The 14,756-nt window shown below is 40.7% G+C and overlaps 1 long non-coding RNA gene across 4 annotated transcripts in view; it reads right to left on the reverse strand.

Annotated features, from left to right (window-relative positions):
* LOC101016867 overlaps positions 1–14,756 on the reverse strand; it is a 123,524-nt gene that overhangs the window by 18,330 nt on the left and 90,438 nt on the right. For all 4 annotated transcript variants that reach the window (XR_643084.4, XR_643081.4, XR_001899545.2 and 1 more), the window contains one exon: positions 1,711–1,815. This is a non-coding gene — a long non-coding RNA (uncharacterized LOC101016867). The remainder of the gene's footprint in view (positions 1–1,710; positions 1,816–14,756) is intronic.

Genomic DNA, 14,756 nt, shown 5'->3' on the forward strand with positions numbered 1-14,756 from the left:
GTTTTGGTAAATTGTCTCCAAATCTGCCCTTACTATCAGATTATAGAAGTCTGAATAGGGCTAGGGTATGTTGCAATAACAAACAATTCCATAGTTTTGATGACTTAAACAAGAAAGATTTCTCTCTTATTCATGTCCATAACAGGTTAACAGGGGGTTCTGTTCCTTTTAGTTATTTAGAGACTCAGGCTCATAAAGCAGTCACAAACATCACATTCAAACATCACAGAGTTAAAGGGTGCTCCAGAGAGACTTGCAATTAACCAGAGACTAATCAAAGTCACCTTTGCTCATGAATATTTACTTAAAACTAGTCACATGGTTCCCACACAGATACAATAGAACCATGAAATCATGGAATTCAATCCTACCATGAGCTCAAAAAGTGAAGAGATGGATATATTGTGAGAATTTTGATAATGACAACCATGTGAGAGCATTCTGGCTACACCTGTGTCTTCCCAAAGGTATGTAAATACACACCAGCATACACATGTACATACATATGCGTAGCAACAAGAAATGTCACCTGGGTGGTGTCTACCTTTGAGTATTGTTTCTTGTGTCAGCACATTTGCATCATTTTTTAGTTTATCTACTCACATGGCCTAATCAAACCAGAATCCCTCAAGAAATCCAAGATAGAGTTTTAAATATTACTTTAAATGGAGTTATCTGTACACACAAAAAGAACAATCACACCAAGAAGACAGTATACTTTCTAAAATATGTAAATAAAATTATTTTCTATGAGAATAATTGGGTACTATGCTGCTAAAGAGAAGCAGTTCACACATTTCACTGGCAAATGAGTACCTGTTTTTATAAAGGGATAATCAAGGTTTAATTTTTGCTTGGAAAAACAGAAAGAGAAATATTTGCACAGACTGCTACTGCCACAAGTCTTCTCCCTGAATGGCTTCCTCTAGCTATATTTTTAATTGATTGGCTCCTTTCCAGACATCTTTAGATTACGTAGTGAAGTACTAGAAAAAATGCAATGTTTTCACCTTGAACTTCTAGTAAAGATGCCTTTAATTTTTTTTCTAAGCCTGTTGCTTCCCAAAGCCAGACAAGTTTTCTTTTGTGGCAATCAGACATTTCCTCAGTAAATGAGGAATTCTTAGCAGCTTACAAATTAATTATACAATGAAATTATTAATGACACATTTGAAAATTTTACTTGTATGCTTGTACCAACATTTGTTTCTATACGACATTTTCTTTTTTCTCTCTCTCTAATTAACACCTTCCAGTCTCTCTGGTTAACTCATTGTTGCTCTTTTATCCCATTCACAACTATTTTGAGGAGGCTAAGTCCTATTGATAATTCCATGGTGACATTCATTAGTTTTCTCCTGACTAATTTATTTAGAGCCAATGAGTCTGAAGTAACCCTTTTCCTAATGCAAGAACCTGTCTTTTAGAGCAAAGCTTCCATTCTGTATTTTCTTTCTAAACCAGGGCACGTCTCCAAGCATCTCAAGGGAACAAGTTTCTAGAATTAGTTTTGCCTCTTCTTTTGAACTTTAAATTGAATCAGCTTTCCCTGAGCTGCCCTTTTGGTGCTAGATTCTTGTGCCACTTGGATTCTTGTGGATTCATGCATAGTCTAAATTTGTATAAATTCCTTGTCTCAATCTGATCCTGCTGCTATAACAAAATATCTTAGACTGAGTAATTTATAAATAATAGAAAGTTAATTCTTACAGTTCTGATGAAGGTGAAGTGGAAGATCAAGGTGCTCAGCAAGTTCAGCATCTGGTGAGGGCCCAGTCTCTGCTTCCAAGATAGAACCTTGAATGCTGCATCCTTCTGAGGGGACAAATGACACAGAGAGAATGGAATAGAGTGGAATTATCTGATAGTAGAACAGAGTATGACTAGTGTGAGTGTGATTGTGTGGGACCATGTGTGAGTGTGACTGAATGTGAGTAGGTGTCAGTATGACTGTGTGAAACTAGGTGTATAGGAACGGTATGGGACCTTATATGAGTGTGACTAGGTGTGAGTGTGAGTGGGTGGGACCATGTATAAGTGTGACTGAGTGTGACTAGGTATGCATGATTGTGTGAGGCTAGGTGTATTGGAACTGTGTGGGACCATGTGTGAGCATGACTGAGTGTGACTAACTATGAGTAGGACTGTGTGAGGCTAGGTGTACTGGAACTGTGTGGGACCACGTGTGAGTGTGACTAGGTGTGAGTGGGTGGGGCTGGGCATGAGTGAAATAAGTGTTAATAAGTGTGGGTAGGACTGGCTGTGCCTGAAGTTTGTGTGACTGGGTGTGACACATACCCAGTGTGTATATGAAGTGTGTGAAGGGCACTGAAGATGAATGAGACATTGTGCCTGAGTGAGAGGGAAGGAGTTCCTGAGGGAGTGACTGCATTTGAGGGACTGACTGTGCAACTGTGAGTGAGCTGACTCTGGTGTACATATGGGTTGGGCTAGGTGAGACCGGGTAGGACTAAATGGAGGGCAGTGGGGTGGCTAGTCAAGAGTGTGAAGGAGTGTGAATGTGAAGGGAACGACCAGGAGTGTGAGTGAATGGAACAGGTGTATATTGTTGGGCGAGAGTGACTGGGTCTGAGTAAATGGAGGACACTGAGTACAAGTGATTGTCGGAAAGTGGGGACACGAGTGTGGATGATTGTGAGGCTGAGTGCACACCCCGGGCACGTGTAAATGGAACTCAGTGTGTCTGTACACACGCCAGTGCCACTGGAGATCAGCAAGGAAATGGGCTGAAATCAAGTAGGCATTTACGGATTAGGGGACACAATGAAGTTGGAATCAAAAGCAAGGAAGCTGCTAACCTGGCAGAAGCCAAAATGACACAATCATTTTGTGGAGTCAAGGAAAAGAATTTTTAAAACTCATAAGAACAGGAGGACAAGGTGAGAGAATTAGGTTCTCACATAAGCACTTGGGCTCTATCAGGACAGAAACCAAGTAAATGCCTGGGTAGCTGATGTGACATTCTACCTACAGAGAGAAACGTTCCTAAATGCCTATTCATAGAGAACTGACTAATTCCAAGGCAAGGATCCCTCCGTGCTCGCTTGTGAGACTAGGGAGATGATTGAAAGCCCATTCAGGGTGAGATGAAGTTTTGATAAAAGATAAGTCATTTAGTTAATTGAGCTTCTTATTGTATCTCTCCTTGCCTCCAAAATCCATAAAACCTTCAAAAATTTAATGCAACACATCAAAGAGTTTTGGCTAGGCGGCCCAGTCCTTGAAGTCTTGCCTTTCCTTCCATCCCAGAGCAGTGTGCATCCTACTCTGCTATGGGCTGCCCCTGGGAAGGCACTGAGCGTGACTGTGTGTGAGTGGAACAGTGTGGGACTGCTGGGAAGATTAGTCTGATAAAAACTGCTCCATTATCAGAGCCTGTTCTTTTTCTTTCAGGTTCACTTATGTTACAGAACTAATTTCTTACAATTAAAAATGAAAGAGAGACTGTTTGATGAGTAAACAAAGAAACTAAACTCAAAGATTGGGTCATACTTCTACGTTAGGATAATAAGGATTATAACTTATAAGTTGCATAAAGATTATTTAGAAAGAAGTTGTGTCAGCTGGGCACAGTGGCTTACACCTATAATCCCAGCACTTTGGGAGGCCAAAGCGGGTAGATCACCAGAGGTCAGGAGTTCGAGACTAGCCTGGCCAACATGATGAAACCCGCTCTCTACTAAAAATATTTTTAAAATTAGTCAGGCATGGTGGTGGGAGTCTGTAATCCCAGCTACTTGGGAGGCTGAGGCAGGAGAATCGCTGGAACCCAGGAGATGGAGGTTGCAGTTAGCTGAGATGGTGCCACTGCACTCCAGCCTGGGCAACAAGAGCAAAACTCTGCCTCAAAAAAAAAAAAGAAAATAAAGAAGTTGTGTTTTTCATATATAGTAAGTAACCAAAATATTAGTATGTCTGCTAGATAACATTCCATTGAAATCAAGGAATACAATATAATGTATAATATATAATCATCTAAGTGTGAGAGGAGCTGAGTAAATGGAGGGCTGAGTAACTGATAAATCAAAGGTTAGCCAAGTTTCATACCATGGATGGACTTCCAGAGGAGTCTAACAAGCCCCTGAAATCATATGCAAAATGTGATTATGCCTTTTTCTGGATGGAGTATCCATAAACTGTTCAGAATCTCAAAAGGAACCTCTGACCACCCCCCCTCAACCCTAACCTTGTGAATTGCTATTTTAGAGATTACTCACTTGTACAGACACTGAGTTCCTTGTGTGAATTCTGTCTTAGTGATTTCACTAAAGCTGTTCCTGCTGCTTTTGCTAGTGCTGATTTTGTCAGAAGCCTCTAGGCCTTGAACTTTTGAAAGTTACAGAAACTTTTGCAGTGGGGATCCGCCATCTTGTCTAGCCACCATCCGGGACACAGACATGGCTTCTGTTCTTGAGTCTCTATTAAATGTTTCTTTCTAAGAAACTGGATTTGTCATCCTCTTTCTTTAGCCTGTCAGCTGCCATGGAGTTGGGGATAGGTTTGCATAGACCTGGCCACCACGAAACATGTGGCGAGCCAGATCGGGAGCTGAAAGACTAAGAAATGAGCAAAGGGAATGAAGGATCCATGGGGGAAGTCCTAGGTGGCTGTCACTTCCTGGAATGGTGTGGCTCATCTTTCAGACACTTATGCATGAGTACAGGACATGTCAAAAACGTTGTCACATTTAGAGAGATTGTCAGCAGAAAGCTGTCCATCTCATGCACTACAGAAGGGCGATGAGCAGCTGCTGCAGTGGATGGCTGTTTCTGTGGGATGCTTTTGTGACGATGAGCGCCCCGCTAGCATCAGAAGCAAAAGTAAAATGGCTTGAGTAGGAATTACAATTAGGAAAAAGATTTTTTTTTAAAGAGCTCTGGAGTCAAAAGTCAACTTAGTGAAAACGGGTATTTGGGGTACATATGTATACACATGTGTTGTTATAAGGCCCCTGTTTTTTCTCTGTTAAACTCTGTCAACTGAATTCTATTTCTCCATTTGCTTCTGCCTGTCCCTCTTTCTTCCTGCCACCCTCAATGCCACATAAAAGACCTAATAAAAAGGAATTTCTGACAGCCTGGACTCCCTTGGGAGAAAACAGAAAAGGCCCCACAGACTCCTTTTTGGGAGGAATCTGTTTTTCTTAATAGAACCCCAAGAGTTGCAGAGCAGACAGATTCTTTCCAGGTCTAAAACTCTTCTCTCTTTTGTATCGTGTTATCTGATTTCTTTGGCTTTGGCGGGGATGTGAGTGTTCGCCTTCCAATAAATATTAGGCCCTAAAAACTGCATACTTTGTTAGCCCTTTTCCTTAAAGGGCTCCTTTCTGAAGTCAGTGATTGAATTAAGAAACAAACTGGCCAGGTGCAGTGGCTCACGCCTGTAATCCCAGCAATTTGGGAGGCCAAGGCAGGAGGACTGCTAGAAGTCAAGATTTCAAGACCACCCTGAGGAACAAAGTGAGATCACATCTCTACACAAAATTTAAAAATTAGCTTGGCTCAGTGGTGCATGCCTGTAGTCCCAGCTATTCAGGAGGCTGAGGTGGGAGAATCACTTAACCAAGGAGTTCAAGGCTATAGTGAGCTATGATCACACCACTGCACTCCAGCCTGGGTGACAGAGAAGACCTTGTCTCTTAAAAAAAAAAAAAGAAAAAAAAAAAAAAGAGAGAGAGAGAGAAAAGAAACTAAACTGAAAATAAGATGTATCATACGCATGTGATATTTCACTATGAAAATATATGAAAGAACTCAGAGAAAATAGAAATGCCTTTTAGCTCCTGCGACTTTAGTAATCTTTGGTAAATGAAACTAGTTTCCAAATGTTTTTCAGTAACTTAAAATCTTAAAGTCATATTATGTTATATTAAAGAGTCCTAGGTTATTCACTGGAAATTAGGGTTAAAATAATAGTTAATACATGTAATTAAAACTACTAGATATAATTCTATATACAGAATGTATAAAGTAAGATGTGCTTTGGTAAAGAAGGTTATAAAGGAACACAGATGTATGGTTTTGGCTTAAAGGAAAAATAATTTTGCCTAGTTTAGAGGTTATTTAAAGGTTGTTTCAAATGAAGGAAAAATGATATGGATAAAATTAAACGGATAGAAAGGAAAAGGATAAAGGGTAGAGAATGAGGAGATTTTGATTCCTAGCTGGCCACATGGTCACCCCTGGTATGGAGCAGCAGCTGTACGGCATTCAGTTACTAAAGGTAAAAGTTAGCAGAGGAATTCAGAGATGGATCAAACTTTGGGAAGTTGGTTCTCTGACTGCATTAGGAAAGGCATACAAATAAGCAGAAAGGGCAATATTTAATTCCTTTGTTATTGTTATCTCTACTAGCTGAAATGAAATTAAAAGAGAGCACTGGGTTGGGCCTTGAGGCTGAACCAAGCTCTGATGTGAGTCTGTCTGAGCTCTGGCCATTAGCCTCAAAACTACCCATGAAGGGGAAAATTATGGCGAGGACAAAAGAAAGTACCTCTGAGACCTGTGGTTACCATGAAGGTAGTCAGGACTTCAAGGCTACAGTGAGCTATTATTACACCACTGCACTCTAGCCTGGGCAACAGAGCAAGACCCCATCTCTAAAAAAAAAAAAAAGAAAGAAAGAAAGAAGAAAAAAAAAGCTCAGTTGAAAACAAGATGTGTCGTGTATATAATGTGTATGTGTGTGAGTATCTGATATTTCATGTGAGGGAAGGGCAAAACCAGGTAACCACTGAAACCAGAAGGTAAAATGTGAAAGAACTGGTCTATTTTGAAGATCGATATTATCCGCTTCCTAAGGAACCTTTACTGAAATGGATTGTGAGAGTGATAATTTAGGGGCAGTATCTTTGGTTTTAAATGCTGCAGAGCAGAAGAGCATACCTGGGTTGATGCAGGACCCACAGTTCACTACTGGACAATCACAGGTGGGTATATATAATCCAGACACACAGGAGGCTACTCCAGAGGCAATAACTGGATAAAAGACATTTGTAAGGTCTGTGTACCCTGAGAAGGGGGATTTCCCAAATTCCCTATAAATGCCCAATTGAGCACCCTAGATGAAGCAACTGATATGCTTTGTAAGCAAGCCAGGTGGAACTGGCTTTATGATGACAGGGATATTCACCTGCTGAATATGCCCTTTACCCAGGTCATGTGAAGCACTGCGGTGAAGGGGGCCCCTCCTGCACAGGCACACCATTGCTGCTACAAACCAAAAGACAGTTCAGGAAGCCGTATCAAATGTGCTGGTTTAACTTCCCCTCATCTGTCTTACAGACACTGATTAAAAACATTAGGATAATTAACAAGAGCATGAGGAAAAGCAATTTATATATTCCAAGGACTCATCCTAGGAAGGTGAAAATTTTTAACTGCTTATTAAAAAGTAAAGTGTATTTTTTAAAAAAGTTAATGGGGGTGAAACTAAGAGAAAAAAGAAGGGGAGGGCTATGGGACCCATCCCAGCAGGTTGGGAATCTTTAGTTGGTTACTAAGAAATGGAAAGAAATAAATGGAAATTTATGAGGCAAAACAAAGACCTTAATACACTATCACAGGTTGAGTGGACCAAAGAGACCCCTGCTGGGCCCCCAGTATAAGAGAGCCCCAAAACAATTTTCTATATTTACCCCAGATTGGAGAAATATATTTTTTAAGAAATCAGAAGGCAAAGGTTATAGTAAGAAAGCTGACCAACAACTACCTGGGCCAGTGTTGAGGCAGGTAAATCAAAACAAAGACTGACAAAAAGGCCTGAATTCCCCGGCTCAACGCCCTGCTGGGAACCCAAATGCTTTTTCACCAGAGGGTAAAATGGGAGTGGAAAAGAGAAGTTCCTGGGACCAGAAGATAAAAACATAAGGGTTGATAAAAGCTGAAATGTTTAAACAGGCTTTATGTAAAGTGGTTGGATATTCTTTAAACCTTTTATGAAAACAGATGCTGTATCTAAACAGGGAACGCTTCCCCTACCTAGTACTGTAAACAAAGAAGGCAGGTAAATCTTCCCTTTGAGCAATATTAACTGGACATGCTAAATGGGAGTTAAGACTGCCTGAGCCCACAGAGTATAGAGTAGAAGCTGGAGTTCTGGTCAAAACGAATTCTCCACCGAATAGCTGTTTGTAGAGCATTTACTGGGGCTTATGGCAGAAGCTTGTGGGCACCTCCCAACAATGACTACTGGCACTTTGGACTAGAGAATTTCCACCTGGGGGGCATTTACTGCCTTGCTGTGGGACATTAAATGAAGCTGCTCCTGTGCTAATGGGGATAGCAATGGCCAAAGGAGTTCCATAGAAAACGCAAGTGGTTTATAAGATGTTGCTACCTGGGAAGTGCAAGGAAATGATAGTCTTAAGTAGAAAGCCTTTTTCCACAGGACTAACTCTAGAACTGTGTGAGGAGCCACTGGATTCCACAGGGCCTGATAAACAGGTCTCACTTGACTGACAAAGGGCTGCTTGATTTGTGGATGGCAGTTCCCAGGTGAATGGACAACATTCTGTTTCAAAGGCTGCTACTCCAAATGAAGAAGAATCAAGGATATCTTTATTTCTTTTGAGCTATTTATAGCTTAGAGAATGTTAAAGCAAACTAGATACGACCTGAGAAGGACTCCATACTTCTATATTTGAGTCCTTATGGATGAACTGCAACCTAGCTTAATAGGTAGACAAGATTGAAAACCTAACTTAGGAGTATGCACCTGTTAACAGTCGCTGAGTCTTGGCCAATCCCAGCAGCCATAATTCAACCACTCACACACTGCTGAGCATTCCAACGGCGTTCAAATAAGGCAACTGCGAGCTGTAACCAATCCAATTGTTTCGGTACCTCACTTCTGATTTCTGTACGTCACTTCCCCTTTTTTTGTCTATACATTTGTTCTGACCACGAGGCATCCCTGGAGTCTCTCTGAAGCTGCTGTGATTCTGGGAGCTGCCTGATTCGCAAATCTTTCATTGTTCAATTAAACACTAATTTAATTCAGCTGAAGTTTTTCTAGTACCAAGAAGTTGAGTATTTTTTCCAATACTCAACAAGAGCAAAATTTATCTTTTTCTCTACCTGAGTTCTCCAAAATTTGGAAACTATTCAGGAGTATTCTTATTTTATGGCAATCTAGTTATGTGCATAAATTCAGTAAGAATATATTTTCTTTTATAATGGAACACAATTGGAGACACTGGTTATTTTAGTGAAGCTTTGACTGGAATGGCATATTTTCAGATATGATCAGATTGCTTTGAGGAATTGAAGTCAACTTTATAGAGCCAATAAAAAGCCCCTTGGAAAGACTAGCCTGGTATCTTGTTTAAATTGTTCCATTACAAGGTTCCTGATCTGTGGTAAATAAAGAATGTCACTTTCTGGCTGGGCACGGTGGCTCACGCCTGTAATCCTAATGCTTTGGGAGGCCAAGGCAGGTGGATCATTTGAAGTCAGGAGTTCAAGACCAGCCTGGCCAAGATGGTGAACCCCCATCTCTACTAAAAATACAAAAATTAGCCAGGCGTGATTGCAGGTGCCTGTAATCCCAGCTACTCAGGAGGCTGAGGCAGGAGAATCACTTGAACCAGGGAGGAAGAGGGTGCAGTGAGCCAAGATCACGCCACTACACTCCAACCTGGGTGACAGAGCAAGATTCTATCTCAAAAAAAAAAAAATCACTTGCTAACAGGCTCAGGAACCTCAAGACATTTTGGGACCTTGAAAAGAGAGGTATTACAAGCACAGTTTAATGACAAATCCTTGGCTTGACTTACTGCCTTGAGGCTTTTAAAAAGTCAAATCTGAAATTTCTTATAAAAGTTCCAGCAAAGCCAACTTAAAAAAGAGCCTATGTGGCCCATCAGTATTTTTGCTACATTTTATACAAATAATCAGGCCAAGTATAATAAAACTAAATTTATTGTGAAAATAAATTTGTCCCAGTATGGGTTATCCTTGGTAGAAATGGGGAAACTATAGAGAGAAAAACTTAGATGCTAGCCCTAATCATTGTTTTGGAGTTAATAGTTGCCTAAAATTTGAGCTAATCCTGAATTATTTTTTGACTGCAACAAATCTCTAAAGAAGAGCTGGATTTTAATTTCTTTGTGATGACTTTAATTGGCTCCTTAATGGAATAGGTTCTTTTATGTTTTTGTTTTTCTGGCATTCTAATTCTTATTTATTTATTTATTTATTTTTTTGAGACAGAGTCTCGCTCTGTTGCCCAGGCTGGAATGCAGTGGCACAATCTCAGCTCACTGCAACCTTCGCCTCCTGGGTTAAAGAGATTCTTATGCCTCAGCCTACCAAGGAGCTGGGATTACATGTGTGCACCACCATGCCCGGCTAATTTTTGGCATTTTTATTAGAGATGGGGTCTCGCCATATTGGCCAGGCTGGTCTCAAACTCCTGGCCTTAAGTGATCCGCCCACCTCAGCCTCCCAAAGTGCTGGAATTACAGACATGAGCCACCACACCTGGCCTCAAATTCTCTTTTGATTTTAATCCTGGTATGCATTATAATTCTACTACTCAAATTATTAATCTCTCTCTCATTGTTTTACTTCTTCTGAGAAAACTGAAGTCACAGGATTTCAAAAACTAGAGATGATTCACCAAAGCCTGTGGATCTCCCTCACTGAGAATCTCAGTAGGCCTGCTCTGTTTTCCATTGCCAACATATACTGCTAAACCTGTACCATATCAAGCATCTTCCCTAAAGGCTCAGGGACCATCACCGAAAAGGAAAGCAGATGAAATTGTAAGAGCTGAATTAAGGGGATGGAGTATGGAGGCCAAAGCCACTCCATGTTGGATGCTAATCTACCATATTGACTTCTGATTAACCCCAGTTCCAGGAAGGCCTCTAAAATTTCCAGTTTATCTCTTGTTCCTGGTGTAAGAGCAGGCACTTACCATAAATCCTGTCCTTAGGTGAAACAACCTTGATGTTCTTGTACTTCAACTGTCCTACACATCCCTTCTGAATCACCATTTCCCTAGGTTATATAAGCCCTGGGTCTGGGGAGTTACAGTGAGGAGATCCATGATTTTGTCTCACAGCTGCCTGGCACACAGACATGTCTTCTGTTCCTAAGTCCTTATTACATCTTTCCAAGAAAAAAGAATAATAAAAAAAAAACTTTTACAATCCTTAAAGTCACCCTCAAAGGAGGAAAATAAGAAGAAGAGGGAATTTGCCATATATCCACATTAAAAGCCATAAAATATGTTGAGTTTATCTGTACATATAATTTATGTTGTACCAGCTTCCACGGCAGCTAGTTCTTTAAAATATTCCACTCCTTTAGCACTTAGGTGTTTTCATTTGATCACCCTATTTTCAGGTATGGATACTTCCATAATTTTGTTCATTTTAAATAACAGTCTTTGAAAAGAGAAAAAAGTAGTACCCCCTCTCCCCCTGCCCTGCCACTGTCTGTTTCTTTTTCTCTGGGTTGCAATAACCAAGGAGGAATTATGTCTATTTTAATAGTACATATAGAGGTAGATACAGATTTTGTGGAGTCTGAGGCTTATACAATTTTGGGCTTCTCTTTTTTAAAAAAAAAATAAATATTATGAATACCACAATGGTAAGGACTCTCTCTGGGCCTTGGGTAAGTAAGGGTCCCCAGAGGCAAAGTGTCATTAGCATCACCCCATGAGAATACATTCATGAGGAGAACAAACCTAGTTAACTTTTTAAGGTTGGGGTTAGGGGTTATTCTTGGCCATTTTGCTTTAATTTGAAAATCAGTCTGACCTTTAGAAAAGCTACCTGGCTTTTCTAACTGATTTTTATTTTAAAATGATTTATTCAACATTAACTTGAGAGATGCTATGGTTTGAATGTATGTATTCCACTAAAATTTATAAGAAGCTCAGTGAGCAAAATTCTTTCTCCTTCAAACACTCTAGAAGCTACAGAAAAGGACAGTTGAGTCTTACATTGATATGGAATACAGTATTCTACCCAATGCAGAAACCTTATCTATACAATCTCGGAAAGTGATAATCTATCCCTTTATTCATAATATTCAAAATTCCATTTCCTTAATTCACAAAATTCAAAAAACATTTGAGCCAGCACTTTGGGAGGCCAAGCCAGCACTTTTGGGAGGGCGGATCATGAGGTCAGGAGATCGAGACCATCCTGGCTAACACAGTGAAACCCCATCTCTGCTAAAACTACAAAAAATTAGCTGGGCGTGGTGGCGGGCGCCTGTACTCCCAGCTACTCGGGAGGCTGAAGCAGGAGAATTGTGTGAACCCGGGAGGCGCAGCTTGCAGTGAGCCGAGATTGCGCCACTGCACTCCAGCGTGGGCGATGAGCAAGACTCCATCTCAAACAAACAAACAAACAAACAAAAAAACATTTGAGGATCTACCACACATGAAGCAGTCTTCTGTGTGTCAACGTACAGTGGTGAACGTGAAGTACACAATTTCCTTCTCATAAAGATTTCATTCTAGTGAGGGGAAGAAAAAAGAGAAAGAAGAAAAGTCAAAGTAATCTCGGATCATGATAAATGCTCTGAAGGAAGGTTAGGAGATGCCCTTAGAGGAAGTGGTACGTAGACTGAAAAATGAGAATATGAAATATCATGGGAAGAAGTTTCAAAGCCAATGTGATAGCCCTGAGACAGGAATGAGCTTCACATACTAAAGTGAGGGGATGTCAGGGAGCCACAGATCAAGTCCCCCCTGGAGCATCAGAAGTGTGTGGGGGCATGTGATAGCAAGGGGGTGTTGCTGGTATTTTGTGAACAGGGGCCAGGAATGCTAAATACCTGGAAGTATTTGAAAAACTCCTGCTCCAGAAGGAATTTTCCCAACCAAAATACCAGCACCTCCATCGAGAAGCCCTGACAGAGAATAGTAAGTATAGAGAAATTGATAGGCAGGAGGTCAGAGAGCCAGACAGGAGACACATTAGATAGGGCTTCAGGGCCACAGTAAAAGTTTAGATTGTTATCAGAAGTTTGACAGAAATCATTAAATCCTAGTAAGCACAGAAATGTTTTTGTAAGTTCTGGGGATAGGAACATACTGCCTTCATACAGCATTCTATTCCACCTTGGAGTCCTAAATTTTTGTTTGTTTGTTTTTATTTTTTATAGAGATACGGTCTTGCAATATTGCTCAGGCTAGTCTTAAATTTGGAGTCTGGATTCTTAGAGGATTCCTTTTATAATTAGTTTAAGTTGGACTCTGTAATTTCCTCTTAAATCTCTAATACCACAAAAGAAAGCCCCCAAAAATGTCTTTTCCATCTTTGTTTTCATTGCCACCTTCATACTCCACTACATCCCAGTCTCCAGGACCAGTTCTATGCTTAGTAGAGGGAATTCCACAATTCACTCCATTCATAGTGTTACCTAAACACCAGGGGTTCCATCTAGGTCTTGCTGCTTGCCACACAGACAGCCAATCACTGAGACAAAATAAGTATTGCCAAGGAGGAAGACTATTTGGATGCTGCAGCCAAGGAGATGGGAGATCAGTCTCAAATCCATTTCCTCAACCAACTAGAATTAGGGGTTTATATAGCAGGGAAGGATGGTAATCACATGCAGGTTAACAGAAATTAGGGTGGGGTAACGATATCATGAGGGATGAAGGGTCTGGTTTCTCATTATCTGGATGTGGTGGTCTGGTGAGTGTCAGTTCCTTGATACCATCTGGGAGGCCTGAGGGCTGGTTTCCTGAAGAAGGAACTCAGATAAGACAAATATAATTTTATCAAGTTTTAAGACTGGGAGACTCAATTTCTATGTTTATTCAAAAAAGAAAAAAAACCATAAACATCAGTTCTATGGGACAACTGGACAGGTTTCAACAGGTCCGTGTCTCAAGTGAAAATGGGATGTTTTTCCTACTTCCTTGTTTCCTTCTTTTCCTCCTTTGCTGTCCCTACTTCTTAGTCACTGCCTACTAGAACTCAGTCCCCACATTCTATTCCAGATGACTACTTCTACCTGAATTGAGGGTCCACAATTGACAACTGTCAGGAACCCTAATTCTCCTAACAGTAGACCCTACTTAGTTTTGGTTTTACTTTCAGCATTCAAGTCCTGTCCCTGAACCGCAGACCCGTAGCAGATGTTCTGTTACTTCCGGGCAGACTTTCCTAATACCCACCATATGACTACCTGGCTGCAAATCCACATATCACCTTGTTGCCAGACATGTCTGTATTCATGCTGTGCCCATCTGCTGAGACACCCAGAAGGGAAGCAGGCTGTCGGTAACACGAGCAGTGATTTGGGAGTCAAACCCAGGTGTTACTTCTAATACAACAGTTTACTAACCGTAGAAATTTTCTAAAATCTCTTAGAGCTTTGGTTTTCTAAAGTGGTGATGATGGTGATAACACCTCCCTCCAAGCTCTGTAATAAATGAACATGATGTAGGCGTTCCGATGTAACTAATGTTATCATGTTTATTTATAATTGCTGGACCTCCCTAATCAAAGCCAAAAGCTGCCACTTATCATGAGGTACATTGGATTCTGTGACCTCACTGTCCTTTTTCTTCCTAAACCTCTGCTGCATGCTACTGAGTGTGCCCATTTATGGTTCTTGTCCCCTGTCTTTGAATATGTATGTGAGCTTTAGGCCAGGATTCAATAGCCTCGCTACTGAGTTAACCAAGAAACAAAAGACTATTGAGCAGGAAAGGGTGGGTGTACACAGAAAGAGGTAGATGCTTAGAGGTATTCTTGGAAT

The sequence above is a fragment of the Papio anubis genome, chromosome 2, assembly GCF_008728515.1.
Source record: "Papio anubis isolate 15944 chromosome 2, Panubis1.0, whole genome shotgun sequence".
Classification (NCBI taxonomy): Eukaryota; Metazoa; Chordata; class Mammalia; order Primates; family Cercopithecidae; genus Papio; species Papio anubis.